Raw genomic sequence first — 27419 nt, forward strand, 5'->3', positions numbered from 1 at the left:
AGTGACAGGAAGAATGTGCGTGTGCACGTCTGTGTGTGTGCGTGTGCGTAATCTCCTCAGGAGGTTTATTATGCATGATCCACACTGTGACTATCCCTGATAGCATTACAGTGTTGTTATTAATCTACTATTATAAGATGTGTACTTTAAACACATCCCTCTACACTTGTGCGTACACGCACACACACACAAATCACACACAAACAAGCTGGATTCACACTTCCTGTCGTGCCTTTGAAAGATTAAGATAAAGTTTTTACCGCTTATTATCTTTGCGATGCTTTAGCAGGCTGCAAGCTGTGCTCACAGGCAAATGTTCCAACACACACACATACAGAGTTACTCAGATTGCAATGTTTAAGATGCTAAAGCTGCTAATATTCAAAGTTTTTGTTTAATCAGAATAGAATGTAGGGAACAGCACTCTTCTAGATGGTAAACTGTATAATGGAGGAGGGAGGACACGTACTTGCTGGAGAGGGGCAGGGGGTTGGAGAGGGTGAAAATAATGTTCCATTAATGCAGCGCCAGCCTCTCGCTGAGGACCCAGCGCCAATCTGCATCTCCCCACAGTCTGCCTGCTATACATTTTTCATAAACACTGAGCGTGAATTAGCGATGGATTTCTGCTGCAAATTGCTTCTCCTCGGTCAGGGGCCTGATGGAAAGAGAGAGGTAGCGGTGAGAGAGAGAAGGAAGAGCTTTGAAAAGGGAGAAACCATTGCACAAATAAGAGGCAGTGGAAAAAGATGGGGACTGGAGAGCCAAAATGTGTCTCTTCTTTTTACACTTCAGTGTATACACACCCAAGTCACATTCATTGCACTTGTTCAAATATGAAAGCAATGTTAGTATGCTCACATGGTCAGGTAATCATAGTTTAAATCTTCTCTGTCCTTCGTGACGTTCCTGTTTCCTCTCCTTGGCCTGTGCATCACAGAGCTCTGACCCCAATCTCAGACTGCACTATAACACAGCCTACTTTCATTTCCCACTGCTGGCCTTGGCTGCTGTTATAGACCTTTGGCGGCTACCTGACTGACTGGTTTACTTACTGTTTGCCCTCACGGTCACTGTTTTTAAAATGTGTTGGGTCAGCTGCGGAAGTATGAAGGTTTCAACTCAAACACAATAAAACCTCAGGAAGGGGAAACTTTCATTGAGGTCCAAACTTTGAAATAATGATTATCGTAATTTCCGGGCTATAAATAGCACTGTTTTATTGGCAGCATTACAAGAATTTAGCAATTTTTTAAGAAAAATCCACACAAATGCCGCAGCCTAACATAGGCCGCACCCTATCGGCTGATGAGGGTGCCCTTCAGACAATTCAGCCAATCAGAACGGGTAGGTAGGCGGGCATGTTTCAAATGTTTCAACTGATGAGTTTCCTTTACTATATAAAGTCTCCTCCTCACTTTCCCACGTCTACATATCAGTCCATTTACAGCTTTTTATGGTCACTTTTTACTGGAACCAGACTGATACACCGCTTCATCCACTCTTCTTACCGTGAACACATCGAGTTGGTCAGGATACGAACGAGTGATCAGAATGATTCTGTGCGAGCAACAATTTAATGTTAACAATTTCATTGTTCCAGCTGGTCTAATGTGACGGAGCTCAATTTTGTGGCGGCATGAAGCTTATAAAACTGGGGAAAATCCGCAATTTAGCCGCGTCATTGTTTAAGCCACAGGGTTCAAAGCGTGAGAAAAAAGTAGCGGCGTATAGTTTGGAAATTACGGTAGTTTTGCATATAGAAAACATTTAATTTGAATTTTGTTTTTGTGTTGTGTGTCCAAAGTTATTACAGTTTTCAATATAGTGCTCGGTAACAAGATTTAGTTTGGACGTCTGCCAGTGGATGTGTGTGGACGTTTGTTTGTTTGTTTCCTTGTGTGTACAAATGTGTGTGCGGGATCTTTTGCCCTGTGCGTGTGTAATTGAGCACCCCACTCGTGTCAAGGCCAGTTCAACAGTGTGTTAATTGCTCATGTTACAAGTGTTCAAGCGTCAGTCCCAGCAGGGCTTGAGTCATTGCCGAGGTGCAATTGTTTCTGTCATGAGTGTGTATGAAGAGTGTGAGAGTTTGTGGGGACACGGACCTTTGCAGGGACGACGAACCCAACGTTGAGAAGCTGATTAATGAAGGGGGAAAATTAAAGGAGAGGTGACATTGAAGGCACTGGTGTCAGTTTTTTTTAAGTCCATTTGTGTTTGTTATTGTGATGCCAGTCTATTAACATTTAATAAATCAGCACATTCGGTAAATTTGTTGAATTCCATACATACACAAATGCCTCTTACAGTTGCATCGTTCTGTGGAAAGTGTGCAACCATTCGTCAGATCTGGAACACCAATTTAAACAAATCCTACTCCTCAGTGCGACTGTGTGCTCATCAACCTGTGTTCTCTAAAGGCTGGGATACACTGTGCCATTTTTTCAATCTTTGTACTCTGCTCCAGCTCAAACTGTGCGACTCAGATGCAGAGCCCGAATGTGCGCAGCTCACCATGCATGTTCTCACACCGACACTGACACGATCTGACTGCTCACGCTGTACGTTCATACACGACACGTCGGGATCTTGTTTCCAGAAATGCAACGTACAAATAATAATAATAAGAAGAACTCTGAGACGTCACCATTAAAACAGACGAAGAAGAAGAAGAAGAAGAAGAACCCGGAAGTGGAGAAACACAAATCTGAGCAAAAAGAGCTTTAAAAAAGAAAAGACGGTGATGTGATGGACCAGGAGCTGGCTGGATAGACGTGGGAAGTACAGTCCGTCAATTTTACAGCGGTCCTACGGTGTTCGGGCATGCGCAGTGTGACAGTTTACGGTAAGCCGGTCCGTGGCACTGCTTCAACTGTGAGATACCATCACGAGGAGCTCACGAGGACCAACTGGTTTTCAAACGTATTTGATTTCCTTACGACCCTACGATTGCTGATCGGGAGCTGGTTGTGAGGTGTTAATCGCTTCTCGTGACCCCATATATACTACACGATGCGTGACACACGATCTAGCAGAGACTCGCACGATCCCACAAAACAGACGCACAACTCAGAAATCGGCTCAAAATGGGCCAAAAATTGCACAGTGTATGTCTGCCTTAAAAAGCAGAATTGTTTCCGTTGCCTGCCAACAGTGTGTGAACTTTTCATGGATCTTTCTTTTGTATAGCTGAAAAAAACTCATCTTTGAAAAAAAATTTCATTATACTAAAAATTAGGGACCAATATTCCTTCTGTTCAGAGAAAAAACATTGTTTTAATGGATTCTTTATGCACTCTTATTTTGTGAAAAATATCAGCGTATTCTAAGCAAGGTTAGAATTTACATTTATTTAGTTTTTAAATGCAGTTTCTCCATGATTCGAGTTGATTTTAAATTCTGTGACTTTTTGTTTTCTGTTTGGTCATCGTTGATGAACATAATTATTTACTTTATAGAATTTTAATTCTGTTTTTTTTGTATTTTGGTTCATGTTGATTAAAAAAGCTGCAAAGGCACAAAGACCAGATTCTCTGAGTTTCCATTGATAATAAAGACTGGTTCGCTACCTGGTAATGATGTAAAATTTGATTTGCGAGTGTGGAAGGTTTGGAGCACAGGACTGTAAAAAGGAGGTCGTTGTGTGACCTTTTCTCCAAAGTGTGTTGAGTTAACGTTTCTCTCACCACTGTAATATAAATAAAATATAAACCTATCAGATGTATTTCAGAAGGGTTAATCCTGTTGATACAGTGAAGACCTGACACAGACAGAAAGCCTCCGCACCCACACACAGACCTGCTGTAGAGTAATTCACAGAGATACTTATGATAGCTCTGCAAAGAATTTGGGCTAATGGCCTGCCATGTGTTTCCTCGCAGGTCGGTGCATCCATTAGCAATCGTATTACTGCCACATAATGGCTTATTGGTTGGTGGGAGAAAAAAAATTACTAAGAAGTTAGGATGAGAAGAGTCAGAGGAGGAAAAAAAAATGAACAGAGAGAGCAAACGAGATGAAGAAAGCCATCTCAAGCAGCGTCTCCGAATCGAGTTACAGCAGTTATGATTTGTTGTCTCTCTCGTACTTTCGCTCTCTTCTTCTTCATTTCTTGTTTCCACTCCCTCTCCTCTGTCACCCTTAGGGGTTTGGAAGGTTCTTATCTTTCCAATGAGCCGTTGATTTTTTTTTCTCAGTCATTACCACTTTCATTCAGGATGGAAGGCAATATTTGTCATACTGTCAAGACAGAGGCAGAGTTTAGATCTAAACCTGTGTGACTGTGTTTGTGTGTGGACTGCAGCGAAGCTCACAGCTATAAACTGTTTACGCTGCTGTGTTTGGTTGGCGTTGGTGGTGTCAGAGTGGACGCGCTCATCCCGCAGCCCCCGTGTTGTCCTTCCTGCCTCATCTGTATGCACCACACAGGGGATTTGCACTTGTGATATTTGTGTTAATTGCCTGGACGTAGTTGCAACTTCTACAAACGCACACACGGGCTTCGAGCATTTAACTGTGTGCAACCTTTTTAGTTTTTTTTACAAAACGTTCTAGTGTTGTGATGTTTTGTCCTGCAAATGTGGGATTCTGGACTATTTAGGGCGCCATGAGTCACTTTTCTCCGACACTCTCTATATGCATATTTTGTAAACACGCACACATGTGGACACTTGTACACATACACAAATGGGAGGATAGAAAAGTCTTAATGTGATCCTCTAATATACGCATAAATATGTATAAGATACAGATTTTAATGCATGCTCTCACACACACTCTCACAGAAAGGCTCTCATGTGACTTATTGGATCTCGTATTTCATTGGCTGCTTGGAGCTAACTCAGCAAACAGGTGCTGGCTCGCTCGGCATGAGCAGCAAGTATGTTTGCGTGCGTGCATTTAGAATTAGACACGTTTGTCTGCTCAGGGTTTACGTGTATGTTGGCTTAAACAAAGTGAAAATCAAATTCACCTTAAAGTGTCCTTTTCTCCTTCCTTGCCAAGACTTTTTTTTTTCTTTTTGCTTTTGTCTTTGCTTTGAAAACACAGCAGCTCTCATCTCAAAAGGAAATGTGTGGTTGTGTGTGTGTGCGCGCGTGTAAAGAGCGGCAACACCGTTTGAGAGAGAAAGTGGAAAAGAGAGGCCTGAGTAACGAAATCTGCTGAATTCAACAGGAACATCACCTGCTCTCCATCGGTTTAAAGTCTATCAAACAATAACCAGTTGACAAATTCTTCCCCTTCTTCCCTCATCTCCCCACGTTCCCATTTAATAACAACCTGGGACAAAAATAATAGGAGGGAGACAAGGTGGTAAGGAAAGGAAAGAAGAGAGAGGAAGACGGAGGCAGGGTTGGAAGGAATCCACTTGGGTTGGAGAAATGATGATGGAGGGTGTCTTACATCACCTCATTCGGTTGTGAAACATTGCGAGCGTACTTTTAAAATTAGTCTTTGCATCACGAGATGACGAAAAGAAACATTTCATCTCACAGTATTTTTTTAATACTCCTAGTTATGCCTGGGCAATATATCGAGCTTCAAGATATATCGAGTTTTCTATTTTGGCGTTATAGAAAATTATATTGCCTATATGGTACATTTTTATTTTATATGCTGTTTTGTATTAAAATGCTTGTTTTCGGAGTTGCTGCTTTCGCTACTTCTAAAAACAGCATGAAAAACACAGTTTGATGAATTACTGAGTGTGTCCTAACCCAGAGCTGCACGTAAACAAGCCACACTACAGAACTCACTCACACGTGCTGTCCCTTAGAGGAGAAAAAGCCAAAAGTGGCACACGATGTGCAGCTGTTTGTTAATAAATGTGCTTGTGTGGCATTTTTCATCAGCAAATTGAACTTAGAATTATCTTTCTGCTAAGACTTTATTGAGTTAAAAATATCGATTTATATTATGAATCGTCCTTTTGCAAAGAAATATTGAGATATGAGTTTTGGTCCATATCACCCATGCTTTACTCCTAGTATTAGTCTTTTTGCTGCTTTGTTTTGATATTTTTGTGTGTGAGTGTTTCCACCTTTTTTTGTATTAAATATTAACTTTCAAATTTGATTTTAACACTGTACGGTATATCATTCATTATATGTGCACATCTGTGTATGTTCAGATTTGAGATGTATGTTTGCAAGTGCATGCATATAAATTGGAGCTTATATACTGCACATACATCCAACCCTGCACTGAGTCTGGGGATCCCATCTGTGCTTTCAACCCAAAGGTCACCCTCTGTTTGCAACTGACTGTTTCAGGTTATTTTTCAATATTGATATTTTTTGCACGAAATCCAAAATAGATCCACACCCCGCATCTCCACATTTGACACTAACAAGACAAAGCACGGAAAGATGGAAAAACACAATATTGAAAACACAAAAGAAGGAGGAGTTTATGCTAAGTTGGGTGTATTGAATACTTTGGGAAATGAATGGTGGCAGATGTAACACAAGGGTGTAAAGATCGGTCGAAGTGCAGACAAGAAAATACCTGGAAAGAAAATGTTGTAGTGGGAAAAAAGAAAGTAATTTGCACAGCCTTGGCAGGACAGATGGAAAGTGCCTCCTCCTCCTTCCCTCTCGGTCCCTCTCCTCCTCTCTCTGGCTCCTTCTGGGTCCACAGAGGCTGCTTTAAGATGGGAAAGTGGCAGGACAGGAGACAATAAAGGTTGACTCATAATTTTTGTCCCGCTTTTCTTTCTTACTCTCTTTCCTTGAAAGGATTTCCACTCCCCAGCCAACTAAACTCTTTCTCTGTGTGCAAGTGAGAAACGAAAACCTGTCACGAGTTCCCATAAAAATGTGTTCCTATGTTCAGTTTCAGAAAGTCTCTGCAGTCTCTGTTTTCAAGAAATGTCCCACGCAAATTCTGAAATTTTCACTAATTGTAATTTTTTGTTTGATCAGAGTAATATTTTTTGAGATGTGGCCAATTTAGTGTTGATTTTCATGTCGTTATTTTTCTTTCATTTTCAGCTTCCAATAACTCAGGAGCTACAGTACATCATATAGATAACAGAAATTATAGTTATACAGCTCCACATACTCTCTCATAGTATACAAAGAGATCTGCTATGCAATCTATCTGGTGGACATGCCAGCCCCTCAAAATTGGAAAAAAGTTTGATGGGGTTTCAGGCTCAAACATGTTCAGTAACTTTGCATATGCCTCAGCTCCGTCTATGTACATAAACTGTTCACATCACTAATGCTTAGTCTGATACATGCATTGCTACTTGGGTGACAGTCTCTTGAAATCCAAATAAATCCTTTTTTTAAAAAAACAATTTCATTGGCTCAAAACTGCATGTGGGAAAGTAGGAAAAAATCTGATCTCTGTTTTAATCTATAGCATAAAGGTTAATCTTTCTTAGGATATATATATATATATTTATTTATTTTTTTATTTTTTTTAATGCGACTTTTTAATTTTTATTTTGGACCCCAACTTTGGGGATATTTCACCACTTGCAAATATTGACAATCCTGTACATACATTTTTTGAGACATTGCGTGGCATGTCCTGAAAATTAGTTGAAATGACATGGAATGACCCTGTGATCTAAATGCAAACTTTGATTACCGGTATTGTAATTTTCTCAGTCATTTAGGACAAAAAAAATGTCTCCTTCAGTGACTAAAATCATGCGATCTCCAGCAATTAAGATATGTTCATGTTTTAAATCATCACATTTAAAGTCTGTAGATGATTTTTCTTCCCTATTTCTCTGCACTTGTGCCATGTTTTAATCCCTGCCCTCCCTTTCTCTACTTCCCATTGTCTTTCACCCTTCCTTTGACCTCATGTCCTCCTATTTCCTGTTTTCCTCCCTTCCCTTCCACCTCTTCTCCTCTTTGACTCACGAGGCTGTATTCTCCAAAAGGTCAATCCTGACTGACATTTTCAGCACAACTTCATTGATTTCTGCTCGGCCCATTGCAATTGGACGATCACAGTTACCTTCCATTCTCCTCCAATCACCTTTAACCAGGAAGCAAGCTGACCCAGAGGTCGACCAGCTCCAAAGAACTATTTTTCTGGAGTGCCACATCTCTCTGTGCTCCATGATTCTCTCATCTTTGCTCATAGTTCTCTGTAAGCTGCAGAGAACTGAAGGAGAGAGGGATGGATAGAGGTGGATTTACACCTAGAATGGAAGTTTAAAGGGCCAAAAGGATTTTATGACTTGGTTCATGGACTCTCTGATCCTTGCTGAGGCTCTAAGGTGCCTTTGGAAAACAAGTCATCCACCCTTATTCACCAGAAGATTTAAGTTTCACATCCTGCAGTGCTGCTCACAATTTGTAAACTCCATCACTGACAGCTAAAACCTTTGATTGTACACATCTAAAAACTCCAGATGGGAGTTGAAGGCAAAGAACAGATTTTGTTCTGTGAAGCCTTTGTGCCTTTGAGTAGACTTCAGGTTTACTTCATTGTTAAATTAGTTAGAAGTTTCCTTTGCTTAACAGATTTACTAAACTCTATGGGAAATATGTTAACAATGTCTCCAATTTCTTGACTTTGACATCAAACACAGGTTATAATATTCATGTAAATCCCTATATGAAACACACACAGATCATTTAAAGGGGTTCATTGATGAGATGAAGCATAACGTTCTGTGTTCCTGCTCTGTGATGTGACATGGGTTAGTTTGCATACTTTAGCTATAAAGAGATAAAAAATCTGAAAGTTCTAACCCTGACATAGCAAAACCCTGAATATGAGGCATGGGAATCCATCTGAAACCATGACTTTGTCTTACTTTTCTTGATTTTTTTTTTTTATCACTAAACCTCCTACTTCAACCCTTTGTTGCTTGGCATATCGTGGTTAAAGTGTGGATTTAATGTTGCTAATAAAAAGTTTGGCAAGTGGACCCATGAGCTTTAACCCTTCAGTATGAAAGCTGTGTCTGCTGCTTGCCATATTTCTCTGTGTGGATGATGAAAGAGTTAAACAACAGAGGAAACCTCGGGTCAGATCACACTTACGCGCCGCGAGTCTTGCAGACGAAACATTTCATCATCTGTTTGCATCTGCGAGGATCAGACCAGAACGTGTGACCCTGCAGACTTTATATGCTCAAAGATAACCTGTGCAAACTCCTTTAACAGTGTAAACACAGCAGCATCCGTGTCTCTCTCAACAAGGTTTCTCTTAGAAGTTAGAAAAAAAAGACATTTAATGTTTGATTCTTATTCATTATAGAGCACCTTTCATTATTCTATCATCATGGGTGTCTGTAAATGTTACACAAAGTCACACAGGCTGTAGATACTTGTTTCATTGTTGAATTTTAGTGTTCTTACTCCTGGTGGTTGATTTTGTAAAAGACAATATGATTAATATGCTGCTCTTTCTTTCTGAGTCTGTATCCAGCGGTGTTTTGCTCCTTCTGCCCTTCCCGGCTCTGCCACCTCCTACTGCAGAAAACGTCGTCCAAAGAGACGGCAGTGGCTGTGCCGGCAGAAAATGTCCGAACGCAGCAGCGTAAACAAAATGAGCCGACAGCTCTCTGTCTTCTTCTGTGAAGTGATAATGTGTTCCCCACATTGTTTTTGTTCTCATGCTAATGAGGTGCACCGCTTCGGTAATCACTTTCAAACCCTCAGCCGGGGAAAAAGTAGAAATGGAAAAACAAAGGCTGGAACAAAAGGATGTTGCACCGTTGTGTGTGCGTGTGTATGTTGTGTGCGCGCAGAATTGGGAAGCTGTTTGAAAGGAGCTCATTGACAGATTGTGTATTATTTTACACACATGTGTTTTCCTCACAACCGTTGGGTCCAGCTCCAAGGAAAGGTCAAAGGTCGCTACACTCAGACAAGCAGTCAGTTGTTTTGTTAATTTGTGGCTAAGGGTTTGTTTGGTCCAAACTTTTTGAATTTCCCACTTCCTCCCACTCTTTCAACCCAGACAGACGTCTCCGTTCAACAACTTCTCCAGAAAATTCCATCTTCCCGTTCTTGGGGCTGTTGATTGATGTAATGCTGTGATCTATGTCATGAGTCTACAACCTTTTATTGGCTGAAAATCCACTTAAACTTCTCCCCCAAAAACAATTTCATCTTGTTTTGATGTCTCGTCTCAGCTCGGCTGCCTCACTTGATTGGCCCATTAGTGTGATTCACACTACACTACTACTATACTGTAAAAACAGAACAAGCGTCTACACTGTTCTCTGTGGTGGTTGAACACTCATCATCATGGGGCCGTCGCAGCCACGCAGCGCTTTTGAAAGTATAATGAACCACAATCACACCTACACTTGCTGCAGTTTGTGAATGGAAACACATTATATACAGGTAGTAGTAGGGCTGGGCGGTATACCCGGTTCATACCGACTACTGGTATATATTTTCGTTATCATGTGAATTTTTAATATACCGCCGTACCAGTGTATTTCATTACACAACTTACGGAACGTTACACTGCGCAGCGTTTCAGACGGGACCCTTTTCAAAGTTGCACTTCTAAATGGAAAGGTAAACAGTAGCGCTCTGGTGTTAGTTACGGTGTAAATCATACATGTAAATATATAAGAAAGACACATTTAAAAGCCCTGAAGCTGCATGTGAGCATGTGCCTGCGTGCGCATGCCTCTGCTACAGGAGAACAACACTCACGGACACGGAGGCACGGTTAGCTTGGCATGTCGGCAGTAATACACAAAAAAAGAAAGCTAAGGATCGCAATTTGTAATTCCAATAATGCAGAAACAAGTCCTGGTGGAGTTGCAAACCAAACGTTACCTTATTCACCATAAGAAACCACCACACCACTGAGCATGCAGCATTTAAAGCTAGAAATCAAGCTAATGCTAAAGCTAAGCTAGCACAGCAAAGAGTCATTGGGTTGCTGTTGCAAACTTGTATTACTACTAGTGTGTAAATATTCTACAATATTCACTCATCGTGACAGTAAAACAGACCATCCTAAGTACATCTACTGCAGTCATTCCTCTTTGCCAGTAGAAAATGCTGTGAACATCTGATTATACATGAAAAAAAAAAAAAAAAATACCATCATACAACGTGAAACCGTTTTGAAAAATACCGTGATAAACATTTTTAGTCATACCGCCCAGCCCTAGGTAGTAGTCATCTACATCTGTAAAGCAAGGAATGAAAGGAACGTGTGTAGTTAAGGAATACATGGGGGAATTAAAGGTTGTTTCAAAACCAGATCCAGATTTGATTTAGATCCGAAACAGAAAATGCACAGTGTGTGCACTTGGTTGTCTGTGTATAGGACATGGCCTTATCTAGCACTTACTCTCCTGTGGCCATGCCTTTATGGTTCCTCCAGAAAGTAAAACATTGTGTTAATGACATTTTTTTTGATCATTTCATTTGAAAGAGCTGAAGAGGTTTTCTTTTCTTTCTTCTTGTTTTTTTTTTTTCCATTTACAGTCATTCCTCACTATTGAAGCCTCTAGGAACGCTCAGCACTTAAATATTTTAATATACAAGAGGCTAAAGTTTAAATCTATGTATATTTACTAATCAAAGACCACATGCAACCATACTAATTGTGATTTGTATTGATTGTGTAATGACAAATGACAAAAACAGCTCAACTATAAGACTATCATATGTAACCTTTACTAGTAGGAATGAAAAGTGACTTAGAAACTGCATATGCCATAAAAATCACTTTAAACGAATGCTTGTGGAGGTTGGCATGTTTGATAAACTGCAAATGAGTGATTACTCAACAAATTCATGTAATTCAAATGGGTTCATGAGTTTAAAGGCGTCTGATGGTCTCTTTAACTGGAAAGCCTGTTGTAAGATGGCTGATTGTGGCATCCAAATCTTGCGCTTACTGGCATTTCCAAAGTCTTGGCAGCTGCAAAGTCAAAATGTATCCACCGTACTGCTCCTAGTTTTCTTAGGAATAACGTCTAAGGAACTGGATGACACATGTAACTAAGCAGTGAGATGTTGTCTTGAAATGCTTTTTCACCATAGACTTGCTATGGAAGTGGAAATATAATGTGATTATAATGTGAATGCTGATTGGCTGAAATCTCCAATATAGCATTGCCCACATATAGAAAGATATTACAACTATTTGAATGTTAACATTTTTTATATAAATCATCCAAAGACATTTCTTACACAAATTAGTAACAAAGGTTTGACATTCAGCTTTAGACCCATCATATATTGTAAAGTCTACTCAGTTCATGGCTTGCCTAGAGACATGAATACACACTAATTGATGTGATTATGGCATCTCAGAGAAAGTTAGTCCAAAGTTATTGCAGCTCAGATACCTGGACACTGACACTTCTTTCTCCCACCTCTGACTGGATAAGCCATGTGCACGTGTGTGCTAGGATGTACAGCACATCTGTGCATTGTTGTTGATGGCACAAGATCATGTGTCAAATTGTGACCTCGTTATGTGGTGAGATGGAATCAGAATCAGAAGCCCCTTCAACAATAACACACTTCTGCACATGCTCCTTTGTGTCCTCAGCTGCCAACACACTGTTGTTTTGACATATGTGATCTGAGAAATGAGCCATAAACAAGAGCATATACTGTATGATCACACACACACACACACACACACACACACACGAAAGGCTCCATGCTTGGATTATAGAGACGCTAACATGACAGTTATGTGGTATTCTCTTTATGAATACGACTGGATAGTCTTTAGGATAGAAAGCCCAGGCTTTAATGATCGCTATGTTACTGAAATTGCATTTTGGCAGCTGTGTGCACATCAAAACACACCACAACATAATGCACAAGATTCACACACACACATTCACAAGTTTTGGGATTTTCATGCAAGCTGTCATTTTCTCTCTCAGACGAAAACACACTTTTATGGAGGACCATGTTGCTGCTACATCTCCTGCTTTTTTTCTTCTCTTTTCACTCCCAAACAAACAAACACACACACACATACACAACCACTCAACACAATGTGTGTGCATGCCGTGTGAAGTCTCCAGCAGTGTTAAGACACCTTTATTCCATTTATTGGAAAGGTAAAAAGCACATTAATACACTCTGACTAGAGGCTTGTAATTTGGATGATTTTTGTTCTAGACACAAACTAATATAATCTTTAACCATGAATTAACTTAATGCTTCTCTAAAGCGTTTGCTTCTCTTTAACCACTTACTGTTAAATTATTTATTTTTTTATTTAAAAAAACAACTAATAAATACAATGTAGAGCAAAATGTCTCCATGTCGTTGACATACATATGTATATTTTTTACTCTGCATGGAATACAATTGTTTCAGAAAAATGCAATTGTTTATGTTTAAATATCTAGATGTTCCTGTTTATAGAAATTCAGATAGAAAAATATCTTCTTTTTTATGGCTTTGCAAAGAGATACACAAGCACCGTTGTGACATGTTGGTATTTGCATGACCTTGAAATGTGCTTTGCTTTTTATTTGGCCTTTCTGCAAGCATGCACTGTGTGTGTGTGTGTGTGTGTGTGTGTGTGTGTGTGTGTGTGTGTGTGTGTGTGTGTGTGTGTGTGTGTGTGTGTGTGTGTGTGTGTGTGTGTGTGTGTGTGTGTGTGTGTGTGTGTGCGCGTGCGGTGGCAGGGAAATGGGTCCATGCCAGACAGTGTGCGTACATTTTAGTAAACAAAGGATATTTGGCTGAAAGCAGGCATCTGAGGGCTGAGTCTTTCTAAAGTGCATTCTCACTCAGTAATAACTTACCCTAACATGATGGATAGAGTTTGTCTGGCATATTTTTATAAGGTAACGCGCCAACATTTTTCACTCTTACTTGGTTTAAAATCAGCAGTGATGTGTTGGGACTGTTATTCAGAAAGCTTCACACACTGTCTTGTGTTTGCTTGTTGCTTTGAATTGTCTAGTGCAAGTATTTAAAGTCCTTTGCACCTCTACACTCGTCTCCTTCTCATTCAGATACATGTTCTAACTTGCTTCTGCCAAGTCTCATTCTTCTGAGACTGTCCTCCTGCTTCTTATGTCAGCTGTTGTGAGAGTTGGAAACGTTATTGTCAGAAATCATCTGTCAATTTCTTCACCTTAGTGTAAACCAACTCACACCTCACCTTATTTTATGTTCATTTATTTTTTCTGTATCCTATGTAATTAAAGTCATGACCTGGGTGGATCTATTATGCATAGTGTGCTGGCAGAGACAGATCAATATCTTGGACAACATCAAGGTTTTATCAACTTATTCTTTTCAGAGCAGTGATTATATTTTATTCACATTTAAGTTTTGACAGCATGAGATGCAAATACTAGCATTCTGAACGTTTGGTTTTTAAGAAAATATTGTAAATAAATCTAATGAAAATCACTATTAGATTAATAACATCATATGTATCAAATTATTTATATAGTGTTTTTGCTCTATACTAATCTATACTTGTTTGTATCAGATAGTCTATTATTAAAGTATATTAAAGTGCATTTGTCTTCTTTGATACTAGATTTCTTCTTATAACCATTGCTAAGGAGGTTATGTGTTCAACAACATTTATTTATTTGTCTGTGAACAGTAGGGCTGGGCGATATATCCATATATATATTAGAGCTTATTTTATTTTCAAAGCCCTTTCGGTGCTTTCGCTACTTCTCAGAACAGCATTAAAAAGCACAGTTTCACTCACACATGCTGTCCTTTATAGGGCAAAAATACAAAAGTGGCACATGTTGTGCTAAATCGACTTTTTTGTGCTTTAAACATCATAAAGTGTTATTTGGGCTTCATACACATGTCCAAAGTATTTTTTTCATTTATTCCCTCAATCGTTAGTTAGAGGGTGATTTGCTCCTTTCTTACTGCAGGGTGAGCCCAAACACCTCGCTCCTTTTTGATGACGCGTTCCCACTTTGATGACGAATTTGATGCGGCACTGAGCTGGAGAAGCCGCGCCTCCAGGAAGCTCTTTACGGTGATAGACATGTAAACAGACACGCCCACGAAGGTGAGCATTTCAGCGTCCTTCACGCAGTGCTATGTATGTATTTTCTACAGTCTATGTATGTACCGGGGAACGCCCGCCCCCACGCTCTGCCTCGTGTTTATAAAGCAGCATGAACTCGGCTACGGAGTGGGTGGGAGGAGGGTGGGCCGTCCTCTGGTCCTACGTCACCGTGCGGGGAGGAGGAAGTCAGTGTCCTGTCAATAGACACGCCCACTCATGAATATGCATAAGTGGGCCACAAATCAGCCTGTTTGTGTAGAGTGTGTAGAAAGTGACTTTTCAGAGGCTAAAACTCTGAAAAACAGGCAGGTTTGGGAAAATAAACCTCAAATACTGTCATTTTGAGCAAAATCTGTATCGCCCAGCCCTAGTGAACAGTGTACCTCAAAAACTAATGGACATATTTTGATGGAATTTTCAGGAAATTTCCAAAATGGGATAAAAAACAAGTGATTATCCAATGAATATACTGGTTCTGGATCAGATCCCTATCCCTGATTCTACAACATCTCTCACTGGGCACTTTGTGCATAGGTTCACTTTCTGTTTTGATCATACAATAGCACAGACACATGATATACATTTCTTACGAGCCTTTAAAGTGTGAATAATTATGGTACCATGATCAGGGTCACTGAACCAGATAACTGCTAATATCTGGCAAAGAGGATATTTGACTCTTTGTGGAGGCTTATCTTTATCTTTAATAGAGCAGCCTTAAATGTAGGGATAAGATTAGTTTCCTAAATAGACTGAAACCAATAAGACATGGAAGGCTGTGACAGCAAACAAATCATTACGTTGTCATCATTAAGTTCACAGATGCATAACTTTACCCTTATTTGCCATCACCATGCTCTACACTTTTTACTTTGTTTGCATGAATTAGTCTTAGCTAAATGTTACATCTACTCAAGAGAAACATGTCAAGGACAAGACCTCAGCGTGTCCAAATGTTGTCGCTTTCATTGCACTTTTTCCCAACTTGTTTGCATGTGTAGCTGTGTCAACTTGACTGTGTGCTTGGATATCTGTGTACATACACGCAACCAAATCCACGAGGCTTTTTGTGTGTGCGTGTGCGTGTGTTAGTGTAAGAATACACTACAGCAGACTCCTCTCCTTCCAAATGGTAGATCAAAGATTTCTCAATTTGGTGAAACATTGAGATGGAATGAGAGAGAAGGACAAGAATCAGGATGAAAAGGAAGGAAAGCTTCCAGGCTTTTTGCTCCCACCTGTCTTGACTTGAAAGACAGAACAAGGGAGAATACAAAGACGCGCAGATGCCTGGGAAAACTTTAAAAAGGAGCATAAAGAAGGGAAAAGAGAGGAAGAGAAGGAGAAAAAGAGGAAGGGAGTAGATATGTGCTCAGCCCCATAAGGCACGTTAGCTTTTGAAGGCAAAGCGCTGAAACAAGCAGTAGCATCGACTTCATAGAGAATCAGTCCCCGGGTAAACGTCTGGAGTGGAAGGAGACGTTTGATACTGGAAGTGCTGGAAGGAAAGCATCACTCATTAGACGCATCCGACAGCAGAGACGCACACTGAACCACGGCCACAGCGTCTGCCACATCTGAGGGCTGAGCAAATGTAAACAAGGTGGAAATATATTTTTAAAACTAATCTGCTGGATTCAAATAGTTCTTCGCTCATGTCCTTCACTCGGTTTGGAGTGTAAAGTGTAAAGTTTAGAATTGTTCTGTAAAGCGTCCGAGATATTTATTTTCCAAGCCGCAACAACGTAATTATTTAAATGTAAATTTATCATCAAATAAACTCAATACTTTTCCACCCTTTAAGCTTAAATGGGTGTAAACTATGAGGAGAATAATCCAGCTGTGTTACACACACTCAACTTGCAAAAGTGGCAGCAGACACAATACATATGTACATCTAGTTAGCCACAGACGCAGGTGTCTTTTCATGGTTTGCGGGTAGACAACAGCTCAAGTGGCTAAGAGGAGATTTAGCTGTGGAAGTTAGTTCATGTTGTATATGGCACAACAACTATTAGCCTGCGGGTTCACAAACAGGTCAACACCTTTCAGTTACGCTTTTACCTTGGATCATGCACCATATTTGTTTTTAACTTGCGTCCATTCATTGCAATTCAAAACACTCAAAAAATATAAAACATAAATATTATTTCCATATTGGGTGTTTGGGAGGTTTATTTAAAGCCTACCAATGACCTGCAGAATATTCCAGAGTTGTTAATAAAGGGAGTTCCAGAGATGATGCAGCATTTTGGCGTCCAAGGTAGAAAGGCAGACTCACATGATGAGTATGACCTCATTATTAATCAAAGTAAAGCAGAGTGATGTTGGTATTGGTCTTAATGGTGCAGCGTTAGACTGAGACTTATTGGAGGTAAACACAATAGAGTTGTGCTTGTGTTGGAAAATGGAAAATCTGAAATTTTTTTATCATCATGAAACGTGACATAAAAGGAAAACGTTGAACCTAGAAAATGCTGGAAACTGAAGATGAATGCACACGTGTGTTATAACACCATTCTAATGCTTTGATTTTCAATTAGGATCAAAGTAAAGTTGCACAAAATGAACTTTAATGCCTTTGTTTACGTAAGTGTTAGCGTGTATCTTCAGTCTTTACCTGTCCCAGGTTGTGTGACATGCTTGTGTGTGTTAATTAGCTTTATGAGCGCAAGTGTTTAGCAATGCACAGTTATAAGGCTGAACGATTAATTGCATTTGCGATATTATCGCGATATCATAAAACACGATTTAGTAATCGCAAAGGCTGCATTTTTAATTTTTTTTTCTTGTCCTGTTAAGTTCAGAGTGTTTAAGAAGTTAGTTAGATATGTTGAAGAGGTAAAGCCACAGATTTGTTTACTTTATTGTTGTAATCTGTGCTTTAAAATGTATATTTTATATTTATGTAAAGTTTAAATAAATCTGAAATTGTTTATTATGAACCAAATTGATTTATTGCTTGTGTTCATTGAAAAATACATGACAAGATGCCCTTGAAAAAATAATCGCATATTAAATCGCAATAGGAAGGAAAAAAAAACACAATCAGATTATTTTCCAAAATTGTTCATCCCTACACAATTTGCACGATGATGTTTCATTTGGTTTCTCACCCACAGCCTTTATTGTGTAGATATATTTTTAGCGTGCGTGTGTGTGTGTGTGTGTGTGATGCACATCATCAATGCATTTTAGCTTAGCTGTTTAAACAGGCAGCTCCCTAGCCAGCCGTGCTAGGGCTGCATAATGAAGGAGCACAGTCCATTGAGTTTCCTGCTGCGTTCAGAGACAGCAACCAACACACTGCAGTCAGACACACAACCTCAATCCATCGCTCTCTCTCTCTCTCTCTCTCTCCGTCTCTCACTCTCAGTTGATTATTTTTTCCTTTCTTCTTCGTCTCTTCCTGTTTGTCTTTTCTCTTTCCCTTTGAATCTCTGTCTGTCACTTGAGGCTTTTTTCCCCCTCCCTCCGTCTCTCCCGTCGTCTTTTGATGCTCTAAATTCAATAATTGTAACTTTTTTTTCTGTCTCTCTGGCCTGATAATCAGCCCAAATTGCCATTTTATTATCACTCCATTATTCAGTGTGACACAGCTGACAACAAACCAGACTTGCATTCTTTGCATCGACAGAAAAAACGTGTTTGTGTTGGCCTTTTATTATTTTTGGGGTGGAAGCTTGTTTGGCCCACAACAGGGGAGTCAGGAGTGACAAAACGCTTGTCTTTTCGCTCTCATCAGGGTTGCATGGCCCTAGCTTCTTGTGAATGCTTAATATTTATGAGTCATTCTTTAAAGTAATTTTTGTACTAAAACATATTTTGTTGTTGCTGCTATTTCTTTGTTATTTTGTAGCCATTGTGAACGTAAACTTGACAATTAACCTTTCCTACTCCAGTTCTATGTGTAATATCGTTTTTACTGGCATAAAGGTTTACCATGCTTCCTCTTAGCTAATTAACTTGGTGAAATAGCATTTTCACTAGATCACAACAATCATGCCTTTTCCCAGGTTAGCCTCATACAGTTGTAAAACATGCTAATAGAAATGTTTGCTTTTGTTAAAGAAGTGAATATGTGCCTGATTGTGTTCCTATTTGTAAAGTTTACCTGAAACTGTACATTTGGTCAGCTGAGAAAGGCTCTAGTAGGGTTACACATATTTTAAACAAGTTAGGTAAGTATAGTTTATAGTTTATATATACCGCATTTTTCAGACTATAAGGCACTTAAAATCCTTTAATTTCCTCTAAAATCGACAGTGCGCCTTATAATCAGGTGCGCCTTATGTATGAAATTAATATGTCAAAATATTTTAGCACAACTTTGGTAAACTATGAAGCTGCACTGCTTGATAGATTTTTGGCACTTTAGGGCTACCGTAGTCAGATGCCTCATGAACTGAAAAAGTGAGTGTAATGTTCTATATTTTATGTGTTAAACCTGAACAATGTTGAGAATTATTGTTAATGAGTTGAATAAAGTTTGACTTATGGGACTATTTTGTTTCGCTTAATGCGTCTTAATAATAATAATAACAAACCGGTGCGCCTTATAGTCCGGTGCGCCTTATGTGTGAAAATAGACCCAGTCAGACCCATTCATTGATAGTGCGCCTTATAGTCCGGTGCGCCTTATAGTCCGAAAAATACGTTAATAGTTTTAGGCAAGGCAAATTTATTTTTATATTTTTTCTACAAGGCAATTCTATGTTGCTTTACATGATTTAAAAGTGCAACAGAAAACATCTGTTTAAAAATCAATAAGAACACTAAAATGAACAGTAAAAACATTAAATCAATAATATGAATAAAAATCTCCCTCTCAGTCATGTAGAAGAGAAAAAGATTGCCTTTGATTTGGATTTTAAAACATTTACATTAGATGCAGACTAAAGCTGTACTGGCAGTTTATGTAGAAATGATGCTAGAAATATGAAAATATTATATGTACCCACCAGGGTTGGGGTCAGTTAGAATTATAATTGTGTAATTGATCATTAATTACAATTATGGCATAATTGTAATTTTTTAAATGTGTTGCTGTCGTAATCAAAATTAAATTGTAATAGAGTTTAGATAATTGACTTTGTAATTGCCATAAAAACTGATTCATTATAATTTAACTGGGGAACTATGTTACAGTTCTGTGTACAGATCTACACTTATGTAATTATTAAAACCTGTTTCATATCAAGCTTTTGAAAGTTTTACCATTTTAAATTGAGGGGTATACTGACACAAAAAAAGGCTCAGACACCCACACCAAAAATATCAAAACCTATATTTTCATTGATTAGGAAACATGAAAAGGTAACCAATAGATAGGAAAGAAATTAGATGATGGATATTTGTTTTTAGTGTATATTACAGTTGATTTATAAGAGATGCTAACAGAAAGCTAACACAAGAGGAAGGTTCATTTTTATTACTCTATTTATTTCAGGCTGAGTAATTGTAATTGTAATTGAACATGGGTAAGTGAAAACGTAATTGTAACTGAAATATGTAATTGATCCCAACCCTGGTACCCACATTGTTTTCAAAGTATTCTGTCAACGATGTGGCAATAATCACAACAAGACACGCTACATGTGGAGTATACGTGAAAATGCTGTTCATTGATGTAGAGGACATGAACAGAAAAAACTAAACTTTAGATAAAGTAACAAAAATAGCGACAGTAAAATAAGAATTAAAAAAAAAGAAAGCCCAACAGTAAATCTGAGTTAGCCAGCTCAGTGCCACAGGCAGCTGGTAATCTCCAGGGAGGGACGAGTCTAAAAATAAATAACCCATGCATTTCTAAAGGTTCACTGTATTCCTGTCACATGCAGTGATTTTCATCATATAAACAAAAATGTTTTTTTTCTATTAAAACAAGAATCCTGTTTCATTTTACGTTGTCATGTCCATTCTGTCTAACTTTGCACACTTAAAATAACACGTACAGTACGGTTGATGACAGTTGATCTATAGACTGCAGTGACAATAGTGTGGTAACGTCCTAAGCATAGTGCAAACAGAAAAATGCACAATTGCTCCTGAACCCCTACGAGCTGTTTGAATAGCAGCAGCAGGAACATGACAGCAGCAGTCAGACGCTTGCAGAAACACTTTTATACGGTGCCAGCATCTTTTTAGTCAGTGCACACCTCACCATCAGCTGTCTGTCACCTTTTCTCTTCCACTCTGTCTGCTCAGGAGCTGATCTATCACCCCGTCCTCTGACTTTTATTCATCACCGTTCCAGCCCTCTTCCCTACATTTAACACTCATTACCTTGCTCTGTCACTCTGTCTCCCAGTCGCCACAATACAAGAAAAAGACATAAATCAGAAGGACCGACTCAAAGGAAGGGCCCAGTAACTCTGTTCTTTCACGTGAGATTATACCAAAAATATTTAAATTACAAACCAATGGCAGCAGGATGGAAGTGATGACAGAGAGAAGAAAAAATCTATATTATAAAAAAAAGTCTTTAGAGGGATGAGAACAGTGAATCATTTTTCTAGACGAGATTGAGACGACTGGCTGTGAGGAGAAACTGTTAGCCAAACACGGCTTTTACAAGTAGACTCCATGGTGGAGTTTTTACCCTCCAAAATACGAAAAGCCCAGACAGTGTTTTGTGTGGAAAAAGCTCAGAAAGAGAGCGGCTGCACTTTCATATCTTTCTTTTTTTAGTCAGTCTGTGATCTCAACTCTGGAGTATTTCGTTTCCGTGCGTTTGAAATCATGTCCCTGTTCCCCACTCCTGCCTTGCTTCCTTCCTGTCATTTTAACACGTGCAAAGTGTTTACGCGTGCATGTGTGCTGTGCTGCATGCCCTGCTGACAGTCACAACATTAGTGAGGCCCATGATTTATTTGATGTGCTCAAGAATATAAAAGCCTATGTATAGTGAAAGGGTGGAATTGTTTGCAATTTTACCTCACGTTTTATTGGTTCGATTGTCGGACCTTTTTAGGCGAAGGTTTGCATTTTTTATGCCGGTCCTGGTGGGCACATGTCCAGTATACCTCAATCTAATATGTCATCATGCTGCTCTGCAGAAGGCCTAATAAGAGTTATATTTTACAATCTGGTGTGTTAAAGTGAGCTGGTGGCGTCTAAATCATGCTGTCCTGGACATGGGCGCCCCCGTGCTGTGCCATTAAGTTCCATTTTACAGCGAGGATGGATGTGTCATTGAGCTGTGATTGATTGATGGAACCCTCTTATGTGATTATTACAGCCAAAAAAAATCTTGAATTTGAGGCTAGGTTATTCAAAAGTTGTAATTTGCTGCACTTTTAAGCATTATTATTATTATTATTAAAATTGCTGGGTTTTTGGAAAAATTGCAAGTTATAAAAATAATACTGCAAGTAATCTTAAGAGAGTCATGGGTTAGCTTGTCTTCGTTGTTACTCACTGTAACATCTCGTCCAAGCTCCTATTCTTTAAACTTGAAACACATTTCTGACAAATATATATGGCTATAGTGTAAATTAATAAAGCCTTTAGTAACACTTTAGTTTAGGGAAAACCTATTAACCATTAAATAGTTGCTTATAAGCAAACAAATAGTAACATATTGACTCTTTATTAGTCATTATTAAGTACTTATTAATGCCTTATTCTGCACGGCCTTATTATACAACCAGTAAATCATTAACTAAGAGTTTTCGCTCAATAACCTCAGAATTATTACTTATTAATAGTAAGTAAGGAAGTTGTTGTATATGAATTACAATCTCAACAGGCTCAGGTTTGGGATAACGTTAACCCTAATCCTAATCCTGTTTGGACTGTGAGACTGACATTAAGTGTATAATAAGGCATTAATAAGTACTTTAAGAGCCATAATGTTACTAATCCAAATAAGTGACTAATTAATGGTTAATGGGAGTTCCCTAAACTAAACACTAAAAATTTAACCTAAAATTTGATTGAACTGCAAAAAAGCAACTGGACAAACCATCTTTACAGCATCAGTGATCCACAAATGAGGTGGAAACGTTACATATATTTTTATTGTTATTGTATTGAGACATTGTTATTGAATGTATCATTTTAATTGTAGGAGACAGCAGCCCTCTATGATAGAGCTCTTTGTGTGCGTGTGTGTGTGCGCGTGTGTGTGCGCGTGTGATGAAGATAAAGGCAAAATTCTCACTTGCATTGACTGTTGCATCCTACTTCACTTGTTCAACCTCATTGACCTTACGTGTGTTTTTTTTTTTCCTTTTTCCTGTCATCTTGATAAAAATCTCCCATCCTCCCTCATCTGTTTTAACCCCCTCCCTCCCTCTTTCCCCAACCCTAATTCACTTAATGCGATTTATCATCCCATCTGAAGCAGCAAAACCTCCCTCCTTCCGTTCTTTACCTTGCTCTCGTCGCCCTCCCTCGTCATTCTCCATTTTCCTTTTTTAATTTCTGGCGAAAGCTCTTCTCCATCGTTCTGGGTAATTAAAATTAGAGCAAGAAGATTGAAAATGGGAAGAGGAAGAGGAAGAGAGTGGGGGGTGGGAGGAGGTGTTGGGGGCGGGTCATAGAGGGAGCAGAGGAGACGGTGCTGCAAGGATGGGAGACACAAAGCCATGTTTATCTCTTCACTCACTGAGGTAATGGTGGACGGCTGCTGTTCTATGATTGGTCAAATTCCTTTGACAATCATCACTTCAGCCAATCAGAACGCTGACGAGGTTCCACGGTCTTTTTTCTTCGTCCCGTCTTCCTTTTTTTCCTCCTTTAGGTTGAAGTGTTCGTCATGCTGTTTGAGTTGTTGCTGTGTGTTTTGTGCGTCGTCCCTTCCATTTCTATGATAATAACCCTAATTCTCTCCTCCTCTGTCTCGTTGGCTCTGTCACATGCAAACACAGTTATTATAAGACCGTGAAATCTACTGTGAATCTCAGAAGCACTAATGATGCAGCGAGCACTTAAACAGAGCACATCTCTCTCGCGCGCGCGCGCACGCACGCACAACACGATTAGTGTCACCCGTGTTGGGAAACATTTCTGAAAATGTATGCAATTAAATGCCAAACTGCTGTTGTAATGTAGCCATGTAAAATTAATGAAATGCATGTTTTTGCATGAGAATAATTATATGCAAATGCTGCGTAATGTAAGAGTAATTACAGTATTATCATAGTGCTGATCACATTATAATCATGGCCTTTCTCTCTCTCTCTCTCTTTATGTCGACTGCACCCTCGTCATGTAGGTAAGTCCATTTTTGTATTAAGTTTATTGCTATTTTCGACACAAAAATAGTCTGTTAGTGATTAAAACGCAATAGAAATTTATACTTACACGTGCAACAAACCTTTTGGGTATTGAACGTGTGGATGGCTGTGATGTGAGTAAGCGGTATTTGATTCTCTCTGATCTGATGTATTATATTCAGATTAGAAGGGGCAGTGTGAGGTGACACTGCTGTGTTGGATATTTTTATTGATGAAAGATTAAAACATTGTTTTGGGATTTAATTAAAATCTGACCTGGCTGTTAGAAAATAACTAAAGATACAGTTGGGAATGCTCTTGTGAATTTTGCCCAGTGAAGATGTGGATATTCACGCAATCTCCTATTAACAGTGCAGTCCGCAACTTTCGGATCCCTCTCCCCCTCCCTCCCCGCTGCTCTCTTGCCCTGCCTCCAAACTTTCCAAAGTCCCTCCCTCAGTAGAGCTAACAAGCTAACGCTAGTCTGACAGCAACATCACAGTAATATAACATGCACTGTTAAAAGCATATTACTGCAGTGCCTCTCTCTCTCTATGTACACACACCATTCCGAGCAGCAGCAACACAGTGTCACTTACAGCAGCCACACGGAGGCTGCTGCGCACACATGAACCACAAAGTGCTAGTGTAACAATTACAAATCAAACATAATGTAAATCAAGCAGCAGTAATTACTTTTCAAGCAGAAAAATCACCAATTCCATCTTCTACTCCTGCAGACCATACAATGTAAAAAAAGATGGCTCTCCAGCCCTGGAAAGGGGCGGGGCCTGTGAGCAACAGCTGTCAGACAGCCCATCAAACACAATCCTGGCTCTGATTGGTTCTTTTTGCTCGGTCGCGGTGCATTCTGGCAATCTGCCAAAGGCAGCAGGAGCAGCAGGAGGTGCTCAATGAGCCTGTTTTTTTTTCACACAAACTACTAGTTTTGTGTAAAGCTGTCCTTACATAGTGACAGCTTTAGCAAATATGACAAAAAGTCACTTTTATGAGAGTTGCAGACTGCACCTTTAAGAAGGTTCTCGCCTTGGATTTCTTTGCAGTTTTTCTTCACGTGGTTCATTTTGACCAACTATTGGTTTCTAGTGTTACGATGAAATGCAAAAATCATTTTAGTTAAATAATTCAATAACGCCCTAAAAACATTAAAAATGATGCCAAAATGTATTAACTAAATGTATTTTTCTATAGCAGTCAGGTAGTTCTGTTATCCTAGTCGAGTTTATTATGTACAGTATCGTAAACCTAAAAACCAACAATCCATTCTAACTTTGCATGTCCACGATTTCTTTTCCAACTAAAACCAAAGCAAAGCTCTTTGCAAAGCAAACTGTTCAGACGAAAACAATTGAAATATTTGCACAAGTAGTGGGTGACTGAGCTTTCATTTGATGGGTGATTTAATACAGAAAGCTCTGCTTATTTTTGAGTTCTGCTGTTTGAAAAGCCGTTTGTTTTGTTTATTCGTGCACAGTCAAGTTAAAGATTTGAGGACTGTATTCTCTGTTGTGTTAGTTTGTTTTTGTTTTCTATTAAGCTGTTGATGTTTTCATCACGATGCATTGGAGGAACGTCAAACAGAAAATGTCCCTTTTGAAAATGTATTCCACATTTTGTGATGTGGGGTTTCTTTGTAGTTAAGTCTTACTGCTGACGACAGTATTTTAATGAAAGCGTTTTGTGTTTGTTTAAATGTTGTTGCATGTTGCTCACTTGAGGAATCTCCATTGACAGGCCATGCCTTAAACCTTGAAATATATTGTTAAATGTGGGCCTTTTTTTTTTTTTTAGATCAGTACTGTGTGTTGAACTGCAGTGAAAACGGGGCTCAGAGAAGCTTTTATCGCTACCTTTCCTTTTGCTTCCAAGTCCTTTTTGCCACAGTGTGACCTGTAAAGAGCAAATAGCCTACTTTAGCTTTTTGCTGCACGCAGACACTCACTCATAGAATAACACAGACATTCTGCTTTGCAGTCAGTATGTTCCTGTGGTGGTGTGAAAAATGTGTGATTTGGTGCTTCTTCCATGCAGTGCTCATCCTTTCATACCAACACACTCACACACACATTTGCTGACACCTTCAGAGGATTTACTGCGCTGTGTTAGATATTTGCTTTGTCCAACATCCTAGCAATAATATACAAGCTGTGGGAATATCTCTTTCCCATTTCTGGAATTGGTTCTATCGCTCATTTTTTCTTTTTTTTTTTCACAAGAGCTGACACATTATTCTGCCCTTCTCTTCTCTCCTTTTTTCCTCCCTTCTTTTCTCCACACCACTTCCTTGTTGGTTCATTTCCCTCAGGCTAGCGGAAAAGTTTCTGCCCTTTTCCCTCAGTCTACCGTTCTGTTTTAGGACAGGGAATCCGTCACAGTTACACATATTAGATTAGAGGAAAGTGCAAACCAAATTGCCCTTCCCTCCTCTTCCTCGTTTCCTTTCCTGCCTCATCCTCCCATCACCAAGCCATTTCCCAGAGGAGGTTAAGTGTCATTGTCCTTTGCTTCATTTTTCCTGGTTCTGTATATATTTTATTCCTTCACTGGGTGTCTTTTGCCTTTTTCACACAATTTTCTGTCTTTTACTTTCAAATCTTTTCTTTTTTCTTTTTTTTTTTAACATACGCTACTGATAAACAGAATATAACACATCAGTGCTCTGTCCACGCTGTGGCTATATCGCGCCTTGCTGTGTTGACTTATAGAGACAGGTACAGTTTCCTCCCTATTGCACAATCTGCCTTAAGACCCTTCAACCACTCATAGGTGTGTTTTGGCTTTATTTGTAGCATCAAAATCACTTAACCAAGGTTTACCAACCTTTGATAGAGTGGTGACGTTGTTAAAAGTTGCGTTGCATGGTGTTGTGACTCCACCCAATTGTTGATAGAGGTCAAAGCCAGTGTTTGGGGAGGTAGAGGCAGTAATTCTCATGTTTTAATTTTTCACTGTGGTGAGTAATCCAGTGAGATGAGGATGTTCAGAGGTAACTAAAAACTGAACTATGAAGGAATCTCCTAGAAAAAAAATCTAGTGCAGAGACAGGAAGTAGCTGTGAGTGGTAATAAAGAATAGTTTCCCATGGATTAAAGAAACTCCCTGATTGGTGTAAGAATTTGTTGTTACATTAGTGCAGTGGTACGGCCTTGCTAAACTTTGAGCATGAAAAATGGAAAAATACTGCACACAAAAAAACTG

The 27419-nt window shown here is 39.2% G+C and overlaps 1 protein-coding gene across 8 annotated transcripts in view; it reads left to right on the top strand.

Annotated features, from left to right (window-relative positions):
- The window catches only part of arid1b (AT-rich interactive domain 1B), a 230419-nt gene that overhangs the window by 93267 nt on the left and 109733 nt on the right, over positions 1-27419 (top strand). The window lies entirely within an intron of this gene.

The sequence above is a fragment of the Gouania willdenowi genome, chromosome 22, assembly GCF_900634775.1.
Source record: "Gouania willdenowi chromosome 22, fGouWil2.1, whole genome shotgun sequence".
Taxonomy (NCBI): domain Eukaryota; kingdom Metazoa; phylum Chordata; class Actinopteri; order Blenniiformes; family Gobiesocidae; genus Gouania; species Gouania willdenowi.